The sequence below is a fragment of the Rutidosis leptorrhynchoides genome, chromosome 4 (genome assembly GCF_046630445.1).
Source record: "Rutidosis leptorrhynchoides isolate AG116_Rl617_1_P2 chromosome 4, CSIRO_AGI_Rlap_v1, whole genome shotgun sequence".
In the NCBI taxonomy this organism is placed as follows: Eukaryota; Viridiplantae; Streptophyta; class Magnoliopsida; order Asterales; family Asteraceae; genus Rutidosis; species Rutidosis leptorrhynchoides.
The window spans coordinates 83,284,265-83,295,312 of NC_092336.1; positions in this window are offsets into that span (position 1 = coordinate 83,284,265).

Genomic DNA, 11,048 nt, shown 5'->3' on the forward strand with positions numbered 1-11,048 from the left:
TTACAAAGGTTTTTATATGGGTTGAAACAATCGGGTCGCATGTGGTATAAACGATTAAGTGATTACTTGATATGCAAAGGGTATACCAATAATCTTATTTGCCCATGTGTATTCATTAAGAAAACAACATCCAGATATGTGATCATAGCCGTTTATGTCGATGATCTTAACATCATAGGTACAAATAAAGAGATCCATGAAGCCATTCAACTTCTAAAGAAAGAATTTGAAATAAAAGATCTCGAAAAAACCAAGTATTGCCTTGGTTTGCAGATTGAGCATATGCCTAATGGTTTACTTGTACATCAAACAACTTATACGGAAAAGATTTTAAAACGTTTCAATATGGACAAGGCAAAACCATTAAGTACTCCTATGGTTGTTAGATCACTTAATGTTGACACTGATCCATTTCGTCCCTGTGAAGATCATGAAGATATCATGGGACCAGAAGTACCATATCTTAGTGCAATTGGAGCTCTTATGTATCTTACAAATTGTACAAGACCTGACATTTCTTTTGCAGTTAATTTGTTGGCAAGGTTCAGCTCAGCTCCTACCAAAAGACACTGGAATGGGATCAAACACATATTTAGATACCTTCGAGGAACTACTGATTTAGGATTATTTTATTCTAACGAATCAAAACAAGATTTGGTTGGTTATGCAGATGCATGTTATTTATCCGATCCACATAAAGCTAAATCTCAAAATGGATATGTATTCCTAAATGGAGGTACTACAATATCATGGCGTTCTCAAAAACAAACACTTGTTGCAACATCATCAAGTCATGCCGAAGTGATTGCATTACATGAAGCTACTCGAGAATGTTTTTGGTTGAGATCAATGACACAACTCATTACTGATTCTTGTGGACTAGAACGCGATAAAAGTCCAACGACTATCTATGAAGATAATGCAGCTTGCATAGCACAGATGAAAGAAGGGTATATCAAAAGTGACCGAACAAAACACATACCTCCTAGATTCTTCTCATATACTCAAAATCTCATCAAAGACAACCAGATTGAAATGAGATATGTTCAATCCAGCAAAAACTCTGCCGATCTTTTCATTAAAGCACTTCCAACTGCTATTTTTAGAACGCATGTTCACAATATTGGCATGAGGCATGTTCAAAAGATGTAAAAGATCAACGATGTCTACTTAAGGGGGAGTCAACTATATGCTGCACTCTTTTTCCCTTAGCTAAAGTTTTTCCCACTGGGTTTTCTTTAGAAAGGTTTTTAACGAGGCAGTAACTTGTATTTAATCTTAATGAAATAAAATTGTCGTCCAAGGGGGAGTGTTATAAGACAAATATGTATGGCCGACAACTTTTATGCATATGGCCAAATGCATTTAACAACTCTCAACTATGTACAGTAGATTTAAGCACTATAAATAAGCCTCATATGTATGTAAGTTTTGTACACCGAATAATATCAATATGCTCTCTCCCTCTCTTTTATCTTCTAATTGTCAATAGCCTACTGTAACGACCCGGATTTTTCCGATCGTTTTATACATATGAGATTAATATTTACATAAATTAAACATTACCAACATGATAAGCAATCCAAATTGTTGAGTCTTGTGTTTTTGAAAAGAGTTTTACACAACGTTTGACCGTCCAATTTGACCGATGATATCACGAACTATATAACATACGATAATTATACAATTGTGTACATATACGTATTTATACATATTTAACATGATCTAAGGATGGTTTAACATATCATTGTGTACTAATAACAATGAGTTATATGTATACTTTGAGACTACTAACTTAAGTTTTCAAAACGATAACTATATGTAACGTTCTTTGACATATATACCTATAACTTATAATGCTTATACAAGTATCGTATAAATATATATTTAATCACTTTTAAAGGGCTTATATACATAAAACAATATAAGTATATTTACAAAAGATAGCTATATTTGAATCCTCGTTCCGTTTCCTCAAGATTTCTACAAGTATATCTAGGGTATATGTACCCGTATCATACCCAGCTTCTATACGTATTTACTATTGGTATATACACATCACAATCACTTTATTAGCAGCCATGAGTCAGCAAATTTTGGATCTTAGCATGCATGATTAATCAATTTGGCATATTACAAGACTTTTACACAATATTACAAACTTATACATCATTTCACCACCATTTATACTCCATTCCATTTTCATTTTTACTACACATTTTCTCTAGCTAAAAACACCTACTTGTAAGCTTCATTCACCTCTAAGAAATCCAGCAAAAACTCTCTCAAGAATCACCTTAATAACCATCATATTAAGATCAAACAAGAACACTACAAGATACTACTTTCATTTCAAGTCTATATTCTAACTTTACTTCCAATCTTTCAATCCAACTTCACCACTCTTTAGGATCAAGAGTTATACTTCCTTTCCAGTAGATTTATCCAAATAATTTGAGGTAGTAACCTTATTCATAATCTTATTCGATTCATATTTATATAGCTACCTTATTTTGAGTTATAAATTATAACAACAAGAACATAGTTTGAATGATTTCAAACTTGTTCGCAAACTAAATAGATCCTTCTAACTTGACTTTTAAAACACTTCAAGACCTGTAATACATCATAATGATATGCTAACTTAACAAGATACAACTTGATTTTACAAAGAACACCTTAAAACTGAATCTACGTCGTCGGAGTGCAACCGGGGGCTGTTTTGGGTTGGATAATTAAAAACCATCTTAAACTTTGAATTGGAAGTTTATATTCTGGAAAAATGATATTTCTTATGAATATGTTAACATATAAAAATCTCATGGTTTAACTCAAAGTGTAAGTATTTTTAAAAATGATCATTTAGATGTTGTTTTTATGATGGAAATGATCACTTTCATAAGATTCACCCAAGTTTGACCTATAACCTGTGATTTCGAATGTAAACCAAGGTATTTACAGTTCATATTCATAAATAATGACTCGATCCAAGAAAGTGGCAAGTTGAATCAACAAAAACGGAGTTGTATTGAATAAACTACAACTAAAACAAAATCGGGTATCCGAAGCTAGTTTAGCTACGAAAATATTTTGACTAAAACCAAACTAATCATATCTTGGCTAATTAACATGATATTTTATATATATTTACTCATGATTTGATTTTACATATTTCAGGACCACCCGTAAACAACACGAGAAGATTAATTATAAGACCTCATGATTGTACGCAACACGTCATTTGACAACACGGTACTTTATGTACGCAACACGTCATTTGACAACACGGTACCATGGGTCGAGATTAATTCCGATCAATACGAATACGATGGGGTCTTTATTTATTTTATTGAGCAACTAATTGTGGACCACTAACATCGGACTGCTAACTACAGACTAATAGATATTAAAAGTATTATAAGTATATATGTAACGATTATTTGAAAAGAAAATATGTTGATATATTATATATATGGTTAGGTTCGTGATATCTATCGGAGACCAAGTCGTGTTAAATATCTTCAAGGCAAAAGTGAGTATATAGTCCCATTTTTAAACTCTAAATATTTCGGGATGAGAATACATGCATTTTATGATTTACGTTATGGACACAAGTGATTAAAAATATATATTCTATGTTGAGTTGTACCACTGGCATACTTCCCTGTAACTTGGTAACTACTATTTACATGCGGTATTGTAAACGCGAATCCTGTTGATAGATCTATCGGGCCTGACAACCCCAACCGGACTGGACGACCAGTATTCAACGGTTGCACAGTACTTCGTTTCGGTGACTACACTTGGTACGGTGTAGTGAGATTTCATAATAAAGGGAATATGCAACGTTGATTAAATGAAGTGCTCAACCACTTAGAATATTTTTATTAAAACGTTTATGTATATGAAATCTTGTGGTCTATATTTATAACGCTGCTAGCATTAAACCTATATCTCACCAACTTTATGTTGACGTTTTAAGCATGTTTATTCTCAGGTGATAAATAAAAGCTTCCGCTGTATTATGCCGAATTTAAGTAAGATTTGGAGTATGCATATTTGTGTCAAAAATAAAACTGCATATCGGAAGATTTGTAATGTGAAATATGTTGAAAATCATATTGTTATTATCAAATGTAAAGTTTGTAAGACTAAGATTATCGCTAAACGATAATCATTATTATGTTGTTTAAGCCTTTGATTATAATAAAGATTATGGTTTGTATCATAAAAACGTATGCAGATTTTTAAAAATGTCACATATAGAGGTCAATACCTCGCAATGACACCAATGAGTACGTGACGTTTATATTCGATATGAACGGGACGCTTCAGGTGGTATCAGAGCGTTGGTCTTAGAGAACCAGAAAATTTGCATTAGTGTGTCTTATCGAGTTTGTTAGGATGCATTAGTGAGTCTGGACTTTGACCGTGTTTGATTTCAAAAACTATTGCTTATCCTTGTTGGTTAAAAATTAATATGTAAATATTATGTGGTACTAACGTGCTAGTTGTTGTGTGATAGATGTCTGGCTTAGAACTTGTTATCACATTCAGCGACTTCGAACCAGAATCCTCAGATAGTGTTCCAGTCATTAACCTATCCGATGATGAAAACGACACCTTAGGGGAAGACTCACAATTTTCGGATGAATCAATTGAAGAGGAACCGGAAAGTGATCCTGAGGAGGAAGAAATACAGGAAATTACGAAAGACAAGTTCGAACAAGGAAAGAAACGAAAGGCTACTGAATTAGAAAATCCAAATCCCGAGTTTAGTGATGATGTTGTGGCACCAACTCCACTAGACACTTCCACCCCTATTCCCGCTATTCCTATTAGTTCTATCCCGGCATCCAGTTCTTCGGCCCCTCAGCCAAAACGTAGGGAGACAGCTAGGATTAGCGTTAAGCGATTCCCTGAACATAAACGTTTTGGGATATAGGCTAAATAATGCGCTGTTGTTTTAAACTATGGGATCATATAACGTTTTGTATAATATTACTAGTGTGGTTTGCTTGATGTTTGATGTAAGATAAGCATATGTAAAATTGTGAAGTGTGAAATGCAATAATTTTTCATGGTTGAGTATTATTTGGGTGGTAGTAATTGATTTCCGTACTAAGCCATTAAGTATGAACTTTAACGGGTAGGTACTACCTTAGATATAATTATAAAACGCTAATAAGAAGAAAAGGTTTTTATAATAATAACTGGTTCATATTATTAATAAGCTACGATGTACTGTAAATACACACTACATCTATAATATTCCATGTGAATATTTTTTTTTTCATTCTTATTGAAGAATATGGCGCGATTGAACCGAATGACGGAACAAGAAATCGAGGAACTCATCAATCAGCGAGTGAACGACAGAATGTTATGGGTCGAGACTGCAAGAGGTGCTGCAGTTAAACCAAATCCTCATGTGGGATGCACCTACAAAACTTTTCAAGGTTGCAAGCCCTCATCATTCAGTGGAACAGAAGGACCGGTCGGTTTAACCCGGTGGATCGAAAAGATTGAGTCTGTGTTTAAAATCAGTGGTTGTATTGAGAAGGACATGACCAAGTATGCATCGTGCACCTTACAAGATAGTGCACTCACGTGGTGGAAAAACTATGTGAAGACCGTAGGAGGAGATGTAGCTTATGATACTCCATGGGAAGAATTCAAAACAATGCTAATCAACGAGTATTGTCCAAGGAACGAGGTTAGGAAGTTGGAAGCTGAATTACGAAGCCTGAAAGTTGTTGGTACTGAACTCACCAACTACAATCAGCGATTCATGGAATTAGCTTTGCTATGTCCCGAATTGGTACCAACCGAAGAACGGAAGATAGAACTGTACAAAGATGGTTTGCCTAAAAATGTCAAGGCAAATGTTACAGCATCGAAACCCAAGACTATTCATGAAGCCATCACTATGGCAAACGAGTTGATGGACCAGATTATTCTGGATAAGAACACCGATGTCAAGACATCGGAAAACAAAAGAAAGTGGGAAGGTAATCATCAACAATCCAACAAGAAACAAGAAACCACGCAAGGTGCGGGTAGTGGTTCAAGCTCAGGTTACAAAGGACGAAATCCTTTATGTAACAGATGCCACAAACATCACTATGGTTATTGTAATGTCGTGTGCAACAATTGTAATCGAAGAGGTCATCTTGCTGAAGATTGTAAGATTCCCGTTACAAATACAAATGGCACCAAGACTCCTGCCACCAATGCAAATAGAACTGCCTTGGCCACTGTTACTTGTTATGGGTGTGGGAAACAGGGTCATTTTGAGAGCCAGTGCCCGAATCCAGAGAAGAATAACGGACCTGCACGTGGAAGAGCATTTATTATTAATGTTAGAGAGGCGTGTGAAGACCCGGAGCTTGTTACGGGTACGTTTACCATTAATAACTTATCAGCATCTATTATATTTGATACTGGTGCCGATAGATGTTACGTGTGTAGAGATTTTTACGCTAAATTGAATTGTTCATCATTACCCCTAGATGCTAAGTACATGATTGAGTTAGCTAATGGTAAACTAATTAAAGCCGATAAAATTTGCCGTGATTGTAAAATAAATTTAGCCAGAGAAACGTTTAAAATTGATTTGATACCCGTAGAATTAGGAAGTTTTGATGTAATAGTCGGCATGGACTGGATGTCCAAACTAGGAGCTGAAGTTGTGTGTGCCAAGAAGGCAATTCGCATTCCTCGTAAGGATAAAACGCCAGTAATGATTTATGGAGAGAAGGGTAACTCAAAGCTAAAACTCATTAGCTGTTTGAAAGCCCAAAAGTGCTTGAAGAAAGGGTGCTATGCTATCTTAGCACATGTTAATAAAGTCGAAACGAAAGAAAAAGAGAAGTGCATCAACGACGTGCCTGTAGCAAAAGATTTTCCTGAAGTCTTTCCGGAAGAGTTGCCGGGATTACCTCCATTTAGATCTGTAGAATTTCAAATAGATCTAGTACCAAGAGCTGCACCAGTGGCTCGTGCTCCATACAGACTTGCACCATCTGAGATGAAAGGGTTACAAAGCCAGTTACAAGAATTACTGGACCGTTGTTTCATTCGACCGAGCACTTCACCGTGGGGAGCTCCGATTTTATTCGTCAAGAAGAAAGATGGATCCTTCCGAATGTGTATAGATTACCGTGAATTAAATAAGTTAACTATCAAGAATCGGTATCCACTACCGAGAATTGACGACTTATTTGATCAACTGCAAGGATCATGTGTTTACTCGAAAATCGACCTAAGATCGGGCTATCATCAACTACGTGTCAAAGAAGAAGATATTCCGAAAACTACTTTCCGGACACGCTACGGTCATTACGAATTTTTGGTCATGCCGTTTGGGTTGACGAATGCGCCAGCTGTATTCATGGACCTCATGAATCGAGTTTGTAGTCCGTATTTAGATAAGTTTGTTATCGTTTTCATTGACGATATTTTCATCTATTCCAAGAATGAGCAAGAGCATGAGCAGCATTTAAGGTTGGTATTAGAATTGTTAAGAAAAGAACAGTTATACGCCAAATTTTCTAAGTGTGCGTTTTGGTTGAAAGAAGTGCAATTTCTTGGTCACGTTGTTAGTAGCAAAGGAATTCAGGTTGATCCAGCTAAAATTGAGGCCATTGAAAAATGGGAGACTCCTAAGACACCAACACAAATACGTCAATTTTTGGGCTTAGCCGGTTATTATAGAAGGTTTATTCAAGATTTTTCTCGAATAGCTAAACCATTGACAGCGTTAACGCAAAAAGGAAAGAAGTACGAGTGGACCTCTGAGCAGGAGAGTGCATTTCAATTACTGAAGAAGAAGTTGACTACGGCGCCTATTTTATCGTTACCTGAAGGGAACGATGATTTTGAGATATATTGTGAAGCTTCGCGACAAGGTTTTGGTTGCGTCCTTATGCAACGAAAGAAAGTTATTGCGTACGCATCCCGACAATTGAAGATTCACGAGCGAAATTATACGACGCATGATCTAGAACTGGGAGCAGTAGTGTTTGCATTGAAGATATGGAGACACTACTTATTTATAACGTTTATGTATATGAAATCTTGTGGTCTATATTTATAACGCTGCTAGCATTAAACCTATATCTCACCAACTTTATGTTGACGTTTTAAGCATGTTTATTCTCAGGTGATAAATAAAAGTTTCCGCTGCATTATGCCGAATTTAAGCAAGATTTGGAGTATGCATATTTGTGTCAAAAATAAAACTGCATATCGGAAGATTTGTAATGTGAAATATGTTGGAAATCGTATTGTTATTATCAAATGTAAAGTTTGTAAGACTAAGATTATCGCTAAACGATAATCATTATTATGTTGTTTAAGCCTTTGGTTATAATAAAGATTATGGTTTGTATCATAAAAACGTATGCAGATTTTTAAAAATGTCACATATAGAGGTCAATACCTCGCAATGACACCAATGAGTACGTGACGTTTATATTCGATATGAACGGGACGCTTCACCTACAATCAAGAAACAGACCACTAAAGGTAGTTATAAGCCTACTGAATTATAACACGTTCACCACTAAAGTTAGTTATAAGTCTACTGAATTATAACATATATATATATATATATATATATATATATATATATATATATATATATATATATATATATATATAGTGGTAGGATTAAGAGGGAAGTAACCAATCGGGGGAAGGGGGGGAAGCAAAAACTGTTTTTTTCGTTTTTTGAAAAAACTTTGTTCACGAACATTATAGATGAGATGAAAATATGAACATTTAATAAAGACACTTTGTGATAAATATTTTTATTTTGGCGGGAAAATGCTCGAAGAAGTAATATATAACAATTATCATGTTTTTCGAGCGTATGTTGAGATTTTAGCTATTAAGGTTTAGATATTAGGGTTCATAGGGTTTAGATATTAGGGTTTAGAAATTTAGGGTTTAGGGTTTAGATTTAGGGTTTAGATTTAGGATTTAGATTGAGTTTTTAACACGAACGGTTTAGAGTTTAGGTTTTAGGGTTTAGGGTTTGGTGTTTTGGGTTTATGGAATAAACTCAAAACACCAAACCCTAAACCCTAAACCCTAAACTCTAAATCGGGCTAAATTTTACTTCACAAAACATGAAGAAAAAAAACGTTCATATTCTTCACGAACAATATTATCTTGAATGTCATTTTTGTCGATCGTTTTCCCGCCTAAATAATAACATTCATCACGAAGTGTCTTTTCTAAATGTTCATATTTTCGTGTGATTTTGATGCCGGAAAAAAAATTTCCAAAAAATACGAAGAAAAAAAAAAATTTTGCTTCCCCCCGCTTCCCCCCGATTGGTTACCTAACCCTATATATATATATATATATATATATATATATATATATATATATATATATATATATATATATATATATATATATATATATAGGGTTAGGTACAAATTAGAACCAATAAAATTGTGACTGCGAGAACTAATAAATTAAAGGTTAAATATATAAACACAAAAATTACTTGCAAATGTTATTTAATATTCATATTCATATTATCAAAAAGAAGAGCTTAAAATCAAAAAATCCACATACGTGTGTATATACAGGGGCGGTACTTAGTTATACCCGGAGGGAGTGCCCGCCCCGTCTTGATTTAAAAAAAAATTACACTAAGAAAAAAAAAATACTAAAAAAAATGTTTTTTATTGTTTACCCCCTTTTACTAGTTTCGCCCCATCTGTGGGCTCAAGTTCCGCTACTGTGTATATATAAACATAAACATACAAAATGGATCAAGGAAGGAATCTGTGTGTCCCATATGATAGAATATCAACACAAATATGGTGAATTTAATGAGGAAAATCAAAAAATAGAAGACCATTTCCACATAACAAGACAAATACTTCAAAGACCTGCTAATGAGGATGATGTACTTCGAATCTAGTTCTTCCAATAAAAACTTGTATTCCCAAATAAAAGCAATAGTTATATGAATGTAAATCTTGTAACTTACCTAACAATATCTAGATATAATATTTAAAACCAATTTCTTCTAGATTATTAATTGGCAGCCCTTATAACATGGAAGAAGCTTTTGTACCGTTCCTAATGACATTGTTCATGTGTGATTTTTTATATTATCTAAAAGGTTTTATTAACCAAACCCAAAAAAGGCCAACTATATGTAAGAGGAAGGACCACTTCTATAAAGCATCATTATCTAATTGGTGAACAAGCCTGATAACAAAGAAGCAAACAGGCATGATATTCGTGTGGCTCATCGGCTTGTTTTTTCAAGCAAAAGATGAGCCGAACCAATATCACTCTTGTATGTTTCTTTTGCATGTTAAATTTGTGTTAATGTTTCCAGTTTTCTTTTGCGTCGGTGTTTGAATCCAGGTATGCACTTAGTAAACTTTACAAGTCATGTAAACAAACTGGATTATCAGCTTGAAATGTTCTTCTTCATATTTATTCAGCTTAAACAAGCAAACAAAAACACACAATCCTTTCCAACCTAAAACGGATAATAAAGAAACAGAACATGCAACTACCAACTTGTTTGGTTAAATAAGTTGGCTAAATTTTTCTAACTTTGAATAAACTATTGTCTTTTCATCTCTTAATGATAGTATTTGTAGGAACATGCAATATGTTACTGTATCTATACCTGAGTAGGTTGAAAATTAGTGATTTAAGCCGATGGAGCAGTTTGCTTAAAGGGTTGGCAAGGCATCAACCACTAAAACAAACGATTAAATACACGCACATTTTATTGCTATGTTAACATTCAGTTAAAGCTGCGTAACTAACTACCTACGAGTCTAGTCGCATATATTTCTACTGACAACTAATGACTACACTGAAGTACCAAAATTAGGTATTGTTACTTCTTTCCAATACATATGTTGATCAAGTAACCTTATTCAGTAGCAATCTATGCAGGCGCAAGCAGGATGACAGTATATAGAAAGATGACAAGCCAAGCAGTGGCGAAAACAGAATTTTTTTTCACCCGGGGCGAAATTTTTTTAAAAAACGTAGCAACT